The sequence below is a fragment of the Vanacampus margaritifer genome, chromosome 2, assembly GCF_051991255.1.
Source record: "Vanacampus margaritifer isolate UIUO_Vmar chromosome 2, RoL_Vmar_1.0, whole genome shotgun sequence".
Classification (NCBI taxonomy): domain Eukaryota; kingdom Metazoa; phylum Chordata; class Actinopteri; order Syngnathiformes; family Syngnathidae; genus Vanacampus; species Vanacampus margaritifer.
In genome coordinates this window covers 4456721-4471971 of record NC_135433.1, presented here as the reverse complement: position 1 = coordinate 4471971, position 15251 = coordinate 4456721, and positions in this window count along the sequence as shown.

Genomic DNA, 15251 nt, shown 5'->3' with positions numbered 1-15251 from the left:
CAAAGACAAACATGTCAGTAGTGTGTATGAGAGTATTGCTGTAGTGCACGAGCGTTTGGGAGTATTTCATTTTAAAGCATCTCAGTTGTGAATGAGAGAATTTCATTTTTGTGTGAGTGTTTCAGCAGCCTGCAGGAGCAAAACAAATTTCATTAGTGTATATGAGTGGGAGAAAATCATGTACGTGTATGAAACACATGTCTATGACCACATTTCAATAGGATGTATATGAGTGTTTCTGTAGTATGTGTGAGAGCATTCAGTATTGAGTGTGAAAGTGCTTCAGTTGTGCATGTGAAAGAAGAACATTTCAGTGGTGGTCGTGAGAGTTTTAGGAATGGTGTGATAGCATTCTTGTGTATGAGAGTGCTTCAGTAGTGTTTTTAGAGTGTTTCCAAAATGTGTGAGCGCACTTCAGTCATATATGTAGGACCGTTTCAGTTTTTATGTGAGTGTTTCAGTTGTTTTTGTGAGAGTGGTTCAGAAGTTTATATGGGCAAAAACATTTCAATAGTGTGTGCGAGTGTTTCAGTGGTGAATGTGAGAGAACAACATTTCAGAAGTGTTGGTGCGAGCCTTTCAGCAGTATATGAGCAAAGAAGTTTGAGAGTGTTGCTCCAAGGTTTTCAGAGCGTTCTATTTGCGTGTGAGAGGTGACCTTGAATTACGCCCATAGCGCTCTCTCATTTAAAAGGGTGCTGCTATATGTAATCAAGCTCATTGACTCTCGCCGCTGTAGCCTCATTAGCGTCCGTATTAGCCGCACGCGTAGCCGTGGCGCTCAGGTGGGATTTCACTATATTTCCAAGTAAGCACGTTATTAGTGTCACTTGAACCATCCAGCATGTGTTTCCACTCCAGCTTCAAACCCTAACGACGGATAAAAAGCTCACAAGCCGCCAGGTTTGAATTTCCGAGCGGACGAACCCGCGACATCCAGCCTACCGTACGACCCGTGCTGACGAGATTTGAGTAGTAATCTTGCTAATGATCTTAGCCGGGGAGGAATGCGATGATTGGAAAAGAGGCAACCGAAGCGTTAGCTCGTGCTGGTGGTTTGACGTGATGGAAGGCGGGACTCTTGTATCTGTTGGCCCTGAATCTGTTTGACTGCTCCCCACCCCGCACTATTTTTTTCCATCTGCGAAAAGCATATCTTTTTTTCCACTCAATGTAAAAGAAAATTGGCCGAGGCCGTGGCTCTGTTCCGCTTTGCGGGCTAAATAAACACACATGCATACATTACGTGAGCTCAACAAACTGACAAACCACCCAGGAAGCTTGACGCCTGCACGGAGGGGCTGAAAAAGACATTTAGACACTTCAGGAAAAAATAGGAGTTTTGCCATTTTAGGACAATTTCAGCTAATGTGCACTTGTCACTGGTTAATAATGAGCAAATGAAAATGCAACAAATTGGACAAACTAAATTTAACAGCACTAGCTAAATGGCTAACTCTTAAAAGTCAACCTTAAAACATTTCTTGCCAATAATATGTTATATGTGACCTCACTAGTCTAAACATGACATTGTGATGAATATTACATTTGTGGAATATGAGTTATGAAACAAAATCCAGCCATTTTTATCCATCTCATGGGAGCGGCCATTTTGCCATTTGCTGTCGACTGAAGATGACATCACTGGTGCTCAGGGCTCAGACAACGACCAATCACAACCCACCTGTTTTCTGAAACTGAACTTTGATTGGTTGTTATCTGAGCCCTGAGCAACATTAATGTCATCTTCAGTCGACAGCAAGTGGCAAAATGGCCGCCCCCGAGATGGATCAAAAAGGCTGGATTTGCTGCTTAACTCATATTCAATCTAGCATAGTTGCTCCATCCATTTTTCTCACCGTGATTAACTATGTCACAAAGTGAAAACAAACAAATAAACAAACAACATACAAAAGAAACTCCAAGGACTAGCTAAATATGACCAAATATATTGTATTAATTGCAGGTAGATCTGACATTATTGTGGGCGGTCTTCATTTTAATTTTACATTATTTACGGTTAATATTCAACTATGTAATACCTGTATATGTATTGCTTAATTACTCTCCAGATGGTCTGCACAGCTGTCATTGGTAATGATTCTGATTAAAAAATAAATAAAAAATAAATAGGCTATTATGGAGAAATGCGAAATTTTTACAAAACACGATACAATTAACATAAATCCAGTTGCTTTGATCCAACGTTTGCCGATTACCTTGAAGGCTCAAAATATACACACACACATTTTTTTTTTTTAGCAAGCACATTGGTACTTTTTAATGATAGTGTGACAGAACTATTTAGTAAAATGTTGTTGTTTTTTTAATTGTCCCTCCATAGGCCTATCCCAGATTTTCAATGTACCTTTACCAAAGTATTCAACTCACATTTTACAAATGGGTTATGTGTTTTGTGTACAGAAGTGACATAGTAGTGTGTAGTCTATAGTGGGGTTTTTTTTGTACAAAGCAACATTGCCAACTGCTGTATTTGGCCTGCCATGCATATTGCACTAGACTTTTAGGTTTGCATTGACTGCATTTGTTGTCAAACTTTTCAAAAACTTTTTCTCACCAGCAGGGGGAAGTGATGCTACGGAGAGGTGAGTTAACCTGGCATGCTTATATATATATATATATATATATAAAAAAAAGTGAATTAGAACAGAAGTGTAGGCCTTCTCCCCAAAGCGGACCATTGGAGGGTCTCTGTTGATTTATTGATTCATGACTGAACTTAGTGTGCGTCCAAAGCAGCTGAACTGAGCAAATACAGCCGCATGCCTGGAACCTTCTCTCATTAGAGCGCATTAGTATTGGCGGCACACGTTGAAACGCGCCCATTTTGCTTCCAAGAGCATCATTAGAGAAAAGCTGCCATACAGACTAAACTTACTCTTCAAACACATCAGTTTCAACAAGGAGCCCGTTCACCTTTTGAGCTCGGCCATCGAAACCGCCAGGCGCGCCAGCGGCCACCTACTGTACGTTTGCCCAGCTGGCAAATTTGATCCGTTTCTTCGGGTCTAATTTTGTTTATTTATTAGGTCCGTGTAGCGAAAGTGTGGTGAGAGTAGCACACACAGCTGCACGGCACCACAGGGACGGCCTGTGTGCTCTCCTCTGGCAGCAACAATTTAACATCCAAGCTATTTATTTATGACATTAATAAAATAACTTTACTACGGAAGAAGGATAATTGCTCATTAGTCTTTTATTTACATTGTTTGACTGCCTCGAAGCTTTAACGACTTAACAATAGCACTGATATTGGAATCATTTTATCTTTTAAAAAAACAGCCTGGGGTTGTAGTTTTCAGGGGAACTAATAAAAATGAAGATTTGTGCAATAAAAGTAGACACACAACTACATTCATCCACTCATTAATTATCAGCTGGCTAGCTGGAAAACCAACTAGCAAGTTGGCTGAAAAGCTAGCCAGCGTCAGCAAATGATTTATTAGCTATACCTGTACCTATACTATTTGACCAAGAAACTATATATAATGTTCTAGGTGATAAAGCAGATAGAACAACTTTTACAACGGACTACTCATCTTCTTGATAGCGTGAAAGCTGACTAGGAAGTTGGCTAACTATCTAGCTAGGTTCCAAAATTCCTATAGTTTAAGTGGGATATTTGGAAACTGATAAAATGTTCTCTCTATCTAGAACGGTAATTAACAAATGAGTTAACTAGATAACTCGCTTGATCGCTTTAACAATTTGTTTTTCTGGTATAGTTGCTTAAAATGTTTTTTAATCACCATATTTAAACATGAAAGAAAGGTCAAACAACTACATTAACTGACTGAGTGCTAGTAGGCTATCAAGCTAGCACATTGGCAAACGAGCCTGCTAGATAATAGGTGCAACAATATAATATGTTTTCCTCTCACACAGCTTTACGTACATGACAACACTGAATGATGATTATTTTATCTTTAAAAATATTTGGGATGCTTGTTTTCAAAGAACTGTATTAAAGGTTCTCACAAGCTAATAGGCCAACTAACACGTTGGGTAATTAGCTAGCCAGCTAGATTCAACATTGTTCTTCTCTCCCAAAAGCTCAGCAACAGTGCTAATGTAGGAACGGTTCTATCTTTAAAAAAAATAAATAAAAAATACCAGTGTTACACTAAGAAACTCATATAATGGTTGATGGTATCAAGCGGACACAACTACTTTTACTGGCCTATTAATCATCACAGCTAGCTGGGTGGAATGCTAACAATCACATTGGCTAATCTGAAAAGATTTAACTATATGTTTAGAATCAAATTGAACAATATAGTTGTTTTTCATACCATTTTGAATAATGTGTCATTTGAATCAATTTGGCCAATTTCTACATGTTGCTATAGCAGGCTTTTGTATAAACTCTAAAGTGAGCGCCAACAGGAACCGCAACCTAAACATAGCACTAAAACGTGCTAGTGTGTTTTTTTAAATAAATTATTTAAACGCATGGCTATAACATTTTTCCTCCTTTTTTTTTGTTTAAATTGTATTTTATTTTATTTTTATTAGCGACCGCAGCAGAAGGGCCATCTGTTTTGCCGGCATAGTGATAGGTGCAACATGTGTGCCCCAAAAAGTCAACCTACACTCACATCTTGGGTTTTTATAGCCCCACCACTACGCTGCAGTGATCTGAGGTCGAGAGAGAGAGAGAGAGAGAGCGAGAGAGAGAGAGAGAGAGAGAGAGAGAGAGAGAGAGAGAGAGAGAGAGAGAGAGAGAGAGGGAAGGCTGATATAGCCATATCAAAGTCTCATTCATCTGTCGATATATATATATATATATATACTTTTTGTATTAGACTGTTTAATATTCAATCGTTTAAATAGCTTCTCTCGAAGCCAGCAAACATTTGGGAACACATTGACATGTTTTGCAAACAAAGTGAGACCATATTTACGACTGTTACTGTTCTTTTTAACGAACAAGGCTTGAAATGTACAAATGACCTCATAAACAATTTGAAATTGTGTTTGTTGTGTTCAAACACATGCCAGACTCGTTAAATCCAAATATGAACAACGGCTTACAGAACGTGGCTTTATTTTATTGTCACGTATCAAACAAAACATCCACGTGCCCATTTAATATATTTCTCATTATAATCACTGGCAAGCTGGATCCTATCCCGGCTGACTTTAAGCGGGAGGCGGTGTACACCCTGGACTAGTTACAAGCGGCTAAATTGACATGTTTGATGAGTTTTGAGCGGTTGCTAGGCTTTTTTTTTGGGGGGTTACAAATAATAAACTGCCACTCGAGCCAGATGAAGATGGATTGATATCTGGATATACGTCGAATCAAGTCAAGGTACCACTTTATCGATTAACAAACATTCACGTTAAGGATGAACGACTTAAGAATTGAGATCCCCCCCTTAATATTGCAATTGCGATTTAAAGGGGGCGTCAAATCAAAAAAAAAATCTTTACAATATGTTCTATGCGCCCCCAAATAGTTTAAACACCATACTATATTCTGATTAATATTGTGTTTGTAAGCAAAATCTACATTTCTTTATCCATCTCTGGGGGCGGCCATTTTGCCACTTGCTGTTGACTGAAAATGACATCACAGTGCCTATGGGGCTAGCTTGCAAATGTCACATGACCAAACCCAGAAAACAATTGAGCGGTGATGGTCGTTAACTCATTCACTGCCATTGATGTCAAAAATTCATTTGAACTATTTCTATTAGTTTAACATTTTTTCCACTTTTGTTAACAAGAGTATGAAAACCTAGATTTTTTTATTTATTGAACATTTAAAACAGATATAAAATGTGTGATTAATTGCGAGTTAACTAGTGAAGTCATGCGATTAATTATGATTACAAATTTTAACCGCCTGACGCCCCAAATTTGTAATAATGTTTTCTTTTTCTTTTTTTTTTTAATTCATTCATTGCCATTGACGGCTATAAACGTCAAAAATTCATTTAAACTATTTCTATTAGAAGAGTATGAAAACCTATAATTTTTTTATTGTACATTTAGAACAGATATAAAAATTTGTGATTAATCGTGAGTTAACTAGTGAAGTCATGCGATTAATTACAATTAAAAATTGTAATCGCCTGTTGCCCCTAATTTTTAATAATCTTTTTTTAAAATGAATTTATGGCAGCGAATGAGTTAATAATGATAATAATAGTATGGCACCATTTGGCTTCTTGTTTCCAAGCAACTATGTTGAACTGAGGAGGAGCTTCAAATAGCCAGGCCATAGTCTTGTCTTCCTTCCTTATTTATAATTAATACATTTTGTTCTAGCCGCTAGGACGCTAGGACCTAGCGTGTGGAAATATTTTGGTCAAAGCGATGGTGAGGAACAAAAGAAGCCGCGCTGCGAGCATCAAAGACAACTTTTGGTTTGTCATCAAAGACGTCAGGGTGACACGCACACACACATGGCGCGAGCGTGTCCTTTCGAGCGCATGGGAAGAAGTGTCGAGACAAACGAAAACGCACACTCACGCATGGTGTCAATTACAGTTTTGCCCAAACCAGCCTCATCGCGCCGTGGCCTGGCCCAGTCCACCTCCTCTTCCTCTTCCTCTTCCTCTTCCTCCTCCTCCTCACCACATGAAAATGTGTGCATGCCAGCCTAGCAGTGAGCCTTCATTAGCTTTTACTAGCCCACTTGGATGTGTTTAGCTTTGCTCTCCGTCACCACACACACACCCCTCATGTGTGTTAGAGTTTCTGACTTGTCTAATTACCTTCTCTCTTTTGTTGTTTTTTTTTTTTCCAGCGACCCCTCCATATTATTACACTATGGCTGCAATTTAAACTTTAGTAACAATTACAGACCCCCGAACTGTAAAGAGCATGCAGTTGGGTATTTGGGACTGTCACTCATACACACATACTACTGAAATGCTTTCATTCAAGAGCAATATACATTTCTAACAATCTTAACAACGACCGACCAGTATCGAGCGTACAATTTATTTATTTTTTGCAAGATTTTAGAAAAAATAGCTTTTAACCCTGGAGAAACCAAGAAGCCTTTTCTTCTTTGGAAAATTATGAATTATACATTAAATGACTGCTATAAGTTCACTGAACACCAAAATATATGTTTTTTTCAATTTTAACCCTTTTTTTTTTTAAACTAGCTCAGAGTTGCTAATTTATCAAAATATATATATATAAAACATACTCCTAGGCATTCTGCAACATGATATGAAATAGATTAACAAAAAAAACACAATTTTACCATCTGATGGTTTGCTGAGAAGATGGTTTTGTTTGGATTGATTTCCAGCTCAACAAAACAGCACGTTGCCAGCCATCTTGTCGCCACCACTCTGGCTCATGTAAGTGCAATATTCATCCACTAGATGGCCCCATGCAGGGGTCAGAAGTGGCACTCAAGTGGACTTTTGAAGTTCAATTTGTAAAAAAAGAAAAAAGAAAAAAAAAAGGTCTTTGTTATTTGAGTAGCAGAATTTATAGGGGCCAAATTTGACCCCGTGGGTTCTCCAGGGTCCTAGTGGATTTTTAAGCAAATATTTGAAAAGTATTAATCTGGTTATCAGGTGAACAACAAGAATGCCCTTGTCAAGATTTTAAATAATTTTAGAGGTAATCTTGACCACCAGAACTTGATGTTCTCATTGGTTAGGTTTCAATCAACCCATTTTTCTTCAAATGTTCAAGAAATGCGAAAAAGGGCCCAAAGTTTGCAAAAAAGTATTTACGGGGGTTAATTTAAAAGCATATTAATGCTAATTTTGCCTATAGAAACAGGTTTTGCAAATAACCGCTGGCAAGACCAGATACACGTCGCACGTTTTGACCAGATATTACGTCACATGTACGTTTTTGTAGTCGCAAAGCAATGTCGGATGATAAAGTAAGGTATGTTTGGGGGGGGCGACGAAACAGAAATCTTTTTGGAATTAATTAAAGAAGCGAATATTAATGCTATTTTAGATAGAAAACAGCGAAGAAACAAAACGGTTTATCAAGAATTACAAAAGTGAAATCATACGGCTTCCTGGTCTTCTTCTTCTTCTTCTTCTTTTAAACTACTGGTGGATCACATCTTTATGGTGTATACCGCCACCTACACCGGCGGAGTCCCCTCTCAATATTCCCAAAAGAAGAACAGATGGAAACAGGCATAAGTCGCATCTCCGTTTTGCGCATTTTCAGCAAATTCGCTTAAAAAATTTGAAGCAATTGGATGGAAACCTGACTATTTGTTAGCGCTAACCATGTCAATTTTTTTTTTTAAAGAGACTTAAATATCTAGTTGTGATGTTGCTTAGAAATGTTTTTTATCCTACCTTACTGACAGAATTTGGTAAGTTTGGATCCTTGTTCCTTGTAAATCTATGAAATAAAGTGTGGTGTGCCTCAAGGTTCAATATTAGGCCCTTTATTGTTTAAATTACATTGTTATGCTAATGATGCAGCATACGACTGTTTATCTCTGTGTCTCCTGATGTCCATTGGATGTTATTTTGGGGAAGGAGGGAGAGAGAAAGAGAGAGAGAGAGAGAGATGCTTTTTACCAAATTGCTTTTTACAAGGGGTGCCAGGCAATTACATTTTTTAATCGTAATCAATCGCATGACTTCAATAGTTAACTCACAATTAATCACAAATTATATACATTATGTTCTAAATGTACAATAAAATATATTAATTATATATAAAATTGAGTTAAAATTATAAAGATGTACTGTAAAAAAAAAAGTGTGATATTGATTTGTGTTGGTTATTTTTCTGCCACTAGATGGCATAATTCATTGCATTTGTAAGACATTGGTGACAGACAGCTCAGTGCATTTTCCTTTTCATATTTTAGAGCTATCTCATCTTTAACATGAGGTAACTTGCGAAATTCTGCACATTTTTTAAATTGTAAAATACAACTTGACCGCAGTCAGTCTCCACCAATATATGCATTATTATTAAATTTATTACTGCTAAAGTTTGACGTGGACGTGTCTGCTGCGTTGCGACTGGAATTCCTCCAGTACAGGCTTTCCAAATAAGGGGCGGTCATTAATCGTGTGTTAAAAACAAACAGTGGCATGAAAGGGTCTTTAAATGAACTCAAAATGAATCACTCATTTTGACACCCCTACTTTTTACAAATGAAACTTTTCATCACAAGTGAGAACCTGAATTTTGCCTCATAGCGGGGTCCCCCACTCTGTCTCTCATGCACACAATGATCCCGCATCAGGTCTGGCCCTGGGAGTGTTATGGTTTGAACTAAACAAAGCGCTTCTAAACACTGAGGCCCTCTCATAGTTAGATTCTTCTGTAAACAGCCCGGCACAGAATGAATCAATTAAAAGGGCATTACGCCGCTTCCTGTTTATTTAAAACATGTTTACTCTGCGTCGGCCCTCCCGCCTGTCTACATGATTGCTGGATTCCTCCTCCTTGCAGCCAAGGTATATCCACATACACATATATGCATCGGATGAAGATTGCAAACACATTAGTGATGCTGATTTCAGTATATATTGATTTCACATCTTCCTCTGATGATTAGAAGAGCTCGCGAGGGCGCAATCACAAGAGCGGAAAAACAAACGAGGGAATTTTATGATTGAGCGGTTGAAGGTGTAAAATCAAAAAGGGCGGAAAAGTTGCGCTGCAATGTGATGACATGGGACGGAAAAAAGCCACAATGTTGACAGTTGTAGCTTGTACGAACAGTGGACTGTTTCCCAACTTTGACTAAGACGAGGCTCTTCTTTTACATTAGAAAAACTCCCAACAAAAATGTCACAAAAAGTGAATACACAGGTTCATTATTTACCTTCTGTAGTGAAAAACATTTCATTTTTCTGCCTGTCGCTAAACATTCCTGACACCGACTGTACAGTCATAATCAAGTTATGGCGATATTAAGTGATTCACAACCATTGTGATGAAAAATTTCCAATTTCACTTAACTCTTTGACTGCCAGACGTTTTCAGAAACGGGTTGTCGCCAGTGCCAGCCGATTTAAGCATTTTGAGTGATCTTTCAAGGTCCACAGAAAATGTTGTGTTTGGACTATGGAAACACACATACTACCAAATGAAAGATTGGACTCTCAGCTTTCATCAGAAAAAAAAAAGTTTGTTTCTACCTTATTCCGTTCTTCAGTAATCAACAATAGAAAATGGTTACTTTCACCGAAATGCTCTGTTTTGAAACAAAAAGCGGAGAAAAAGAGCTTTTTGTGAAACGATGTTATTTCATGCACTCCAGTGAATTGTACACTTCTTTTTGTCCATGAATGTCACAAACACCTAAATAGTGCTTTACTTCTGTAAAACGCTTTCACCAACAATGAAAAAGTGTTTTTAGTTTGCAAAATCCGTTTATTTCCATTCAACAGTGTAACAATTAGACAAAACTATTTCGCAAACTATTTACAAATGTGTGCAACTGTGGTACTATTTACAATTATGTGGATGTTTCAAATACAGTTTTTCTTTTTGTAACACTGCCCTGTGTGCAAGGAGAGGGAGCAGGATTTGCACAACAGATACGTTTCACTTCCGATTGTCCGTTTCGCGTGCAGACTTTACACTTTCTTGACGATGATCATCATCGTCATCAATGTGCTCTTTAGCGTTGGTCGATGCTTTCCGTCTTTGAAAAAAACTGCTCGAGCGTGAGCTGCTTGCAACCGGTCGCCATGTTCTCTTCCCTTCCCCAGCCATTGTCCCCTCTAGCTCCGCCTCACGTCTTCTACTGACGCCTACCCAATCTTGTCAAAAGAGAGTCATTGCTGCCATCTAGGGGCCAAAAATAGTCATTAGGCTAACTAGATCTGCTTGAAACTTTCACCACAGCTGGCCAAGGCTTTCCTCCACCCGTTTCCCCCCCCCAAAAAAAAAAAATTGGAGAACGTCTTTTAACGTCATTGGCGGCCCTCCGTAGGTTTTTACTTGACGTCTTTTAACGTCCATGGCAGTGAAAGAGTTAATTGGTCCGAAAATTATTCTTTGTTTACTACAAACAATGTTTGTTTGTTGTACATCTCTATGCCAGATATGTATCATGACAGAACAATTGCATATATCTTTTTTTAAATACGTTTTTTTAATATATGTGATAACATAAAACAATTCTTTAATCATACCAATAAAAGGAACATTTATTGTAATTTCTTCTGTTTCCACTCAATTATTGAGCATACTTCATTGATCAATGTTAGCATAGCCCAGGTCCTAATTTATCTTATTTTTATTTAGCTATTTACAAAACAGTATTAGTAGTGTTGTAAATGGCGGATTCTTACCATTTGCGTGTTCATGCCGTTGATTAATAAACATGCATGAGATCAGTGAATTCAGGCATTTTCTTCACATTTATTCACGACATCGCCGACAGGAGAAAATGGCAGCCACCCGCGCCATCTTGAATTCTCGACTGTCCCGTTGCTCCCCCCCGCTGGCAATATCCCTTGTCCTCCAAAATGTTACCTCCCAAGGTCACATGACTACGCCCCCATTGGTCTCTATGATGTCTCAATACATTTGCTTAGTAGGAATTTAAAGTGACAGAGAATTGTCATACAAAACTATACTGAGTAAATCAAAGCAATTTTGTCCAATTCTAAATAGTTATAACAAATCAAAACAGTTATAATTAAATTGAAAGAAATATCCTGTTTCAGTAGCAATTAGCTTATCTTAGACTCCATTTTAGTTCAGTTAGCTTTTTGTCCCAAGAGTGCAAAAGAAATCAACAAAACTATTTTTTTTTAATTATAAATAAATGTGTGCTCACGTTTTGACTGTAGCTGCAAGCTAACACTCTTCTTTACCATGTTAGCATCTCAGAGCATGGTTAGCTCGGTGGGGACTCCATTTGTAGCTCATGTGAAAAATAATTGTTTGCTTAGTCAAGGCTCTGTTTTCCCCAAGTGTGCTAGAATTGTGTAAAATACACTTTCAAATCAATGAATTGAATATAGTGTGACTCTTTCATAGTTGAGGGGAAAGCTTAGCCTTACGTATTGAGTTTATGACTGTTGAGTCGCAAGCTAACGTAGCTCTTGTTAGCATCGCAGAGCATCGTTTGCTTTTGTGTGAAAAATAATTGTTTATTGAAACAAGGGTTTGTTTGACCTAAATCAATGTTAGCTAGTTGACCAAAGAGTGAAAGATCATGTAAAATATACTTTCTAATCAACAAAATTAATATATTCAGACTCTTTAATACTCAAGGGGAAAGCTGATGTTAAATAAGAATGTGTGGTATGTCACCCTTTCTTGTTGGCTTTTCTTTCCAATTCCCCCATTCTTCTTGTTTCATGCTTCTTGCTTAGTGCAAAATTACACACACGCACGCATACACACACACACACACACACACACACACACACACGCTGCTGCATGTTTTCCAACACACTCCTAAACACACACTTTTCTTTCCTAATCAGCCCTATTGAATTGAGCCAACAATGGCCGCTCATCCTCAGGCCACCCACTTAGCAGTGCGCACACACAAGCACACGCACGCTCACACACACACACACGCACACACACACGCACACACTCACACGCAGCATCAACAGATCACAAGTTCACTCTTTTGTTCAACTCACCTTCACAATGTCAGGTCAGTAGTGTTATCTGCAATATCTGCACGCACGCACACACACGCACTCACACACTCTTTTATGTGTGTTATGTTCTTTCTGATGTGATGTATCATGCAACAGAAAATAACAGTACATTTTAGATGAAGGAAGGGAGGAAGGGAGGGAGGGAGGATTTGGAGGGAGGGGGGAGGGAAAAAGGAAGGAAGGAAGGAAAAGGGAAGGTAGGAAGGAACAAACGAACTATTGAAGGTATAAAGTGGGGGTGGATGATGGTACAAGAGGTAGGAAGTAAGAAAAGAAGGAAGGAAGGAAGAAAGGAAGGGTTAGGCTTATGCAAGCAAGGGAGAAAAGAGAGAAGGGAGGGAGGAAGAAAGGAACAAATGAGGGAAGGAAGGTCCAATGGATGGAAGGTAAAAAGGAAGGATGAATGCAATGTAAGAAGGAAGGAAGCAAAAAAAACAACACACATTTTATATGGTCTCAAAGGAATGGAAGTAAGGAATGAAGGATGGCGGTGATGAAAGAAGGAAGAAAGGACTCAAGGAAGGAAGAAACACAAGGAAATACAAGGTGCAAGAAAAGGAAGCAGCAGGGGAGGAAGTAGGAAGGGAAACTGATAGAAGGGAAGGAAGGAAGGAAATAAATATTTGATGAATGAAGCAAGAATGGAATGAATGACAGAAAGGAGGAAGGAGGATCGTGATGAAGGAAGGGTGTAAGATAAGAAGGATGTATGGAAGGAAACAAGAACAGTATGAAAGGAAGGAAGACGGCTGCGATTGGCTGGCAACCAGTTCAGGGTGTGCCCCGCCTACTGCCCGAAGCCAGCTGGGATAGGCTACAGCACCCCCGCGACCCTTGTGAGGAAAAGCGGTTGAGAAAACGGATGGATGGATGGAAGGAAGATGGAGGGAAAGAAGCAATTATGATGAAAAGGATGGGTGTTAGGAACGAAACAAGGCTGCACCGTATGAAAGGAAGGTAAATAATGGAGGGAATGAAAAAAAACAAGAATGGTGTGACGGTTAGTAAGGATAAAAGGGTTAAGGAATTAGGAAGGAAAGAAAGGTTGCTTGGATGGAAAAAAATGATTCAAAGGGTTGAAGAAAGGAATTGATGGATGTATGGATCTATGGATGGAAGGAAGCAAGGAAGGAAGGAAGGAAGGAAGCAAGGGAGGGAGGGAAAAAGGAAGGAAGGAAGGGAGGGAGGGAGGAGGAAGGAAGGAACGAATGAAGGAAGGAAGGAAGAAAGGAAAGAAGGGAGGCAGGGAGGAAAAAAGGAAGAAAGGAATGAAGGAAGAAAGGAAGGAAGGAAGGAAGGAAGAAAGGATGGATGGAAGGAAGGATGAAGGAAGGAAGGGAGGGAGGGAGGAAAAAAGGAAGGAAGGAAGGAAGGGAGGAAAGAAGGAAGGAAAAGAAGAAAGGAGGCAAGGAAAGAAGGAAGGAAGGAAGGAATTAAGATAGGGACAGAGCCAGGAAAGGATGAGTGTAAGGATGGAAACAGATGCATGAAAGGAAGGAATGAAGGAATTATGGTGGAAGGAACGATAGAAAGTGATGGAACTAGAATGAAGGAAGGAGGGAATGAACCTAAAAAAGGAAGGAAGGAAAGAAGGCAGTAAATTATGGTTGGATGAAAAGAAGGCAAGAGGAATTCATTAATTAACATTCGCAGTCATTAAGGCACAAATGTCTTCTTGATTTGTTTTGACAGTCGACAGCGGGCGACCTTTCGAAACACATGACTGGCACTTCCAGGCACAACCAAATAATGTATCAATATCAAAAGGAGGCCAACTTGAAGAATAACGTCGCGTTTGAGCTTTGCTTCAAGCGTCGGATGACGATGACGCTATCAGATGCAGACAAACGTGCTGCTGTTGTATGAGAAGGACAGGAATTTACAACCTCTACCTTTCATCTACACAGGTGGGCCCAGTGTGTGTGTACGCTATATTTATGTACGCGGAAGGAAAGGATGGAAGAGGTTTTGTGTATGGTTCAAATTTAGGCTGACTGTGTTTGTGTGTGTTCCCGTTGCGGAGGGTCTCAAGTGGGATCGTGTGATTAAGCATCAAGGATGAAAGCTTGTCAAACACAAAGTAAGCCAATTTGCACATTTAAACGCTTGACACAAACGGTCTCACTGGCTTTTGTGAGCCAGCAAATGTGATATGCCGGCCCAGTTTGTTTTTTAACCGATTTTTGTTTTTGTAAATAAAAAGAAAACCTCTAAATTTTGAGTTACAGTTAGAAAGCAACACATTAAAACCATTAAATCAGGCAAAAACAAGGCCAATATAATATTAAGAAACTACATTACATTATTATTATTATTATTTTTAATGTTTATTTTTTAGAAAACTATATTCCAAGATATTCTACTTTGTCCACACAGACAGAGAAGTAAAAGTTGTAATATTCAGTTTCTGCATGTTAAAATTGACTAATTATTTTTTCGTAACCAAAAAGAACATGGTAAGAAACTAAAGAGGCTACATCAAGGAACAATAATTCTGTTATGAGCATTAGCCTGGATGCTAGTGCTAACTTGTACTTTTTCCGCACAAACAGCAAAATGTGGGAAATTTCAGTTTCTGTATGTTAAAAGTGACTAATTAGCATTCATTAACCAACAAGGACACTATAA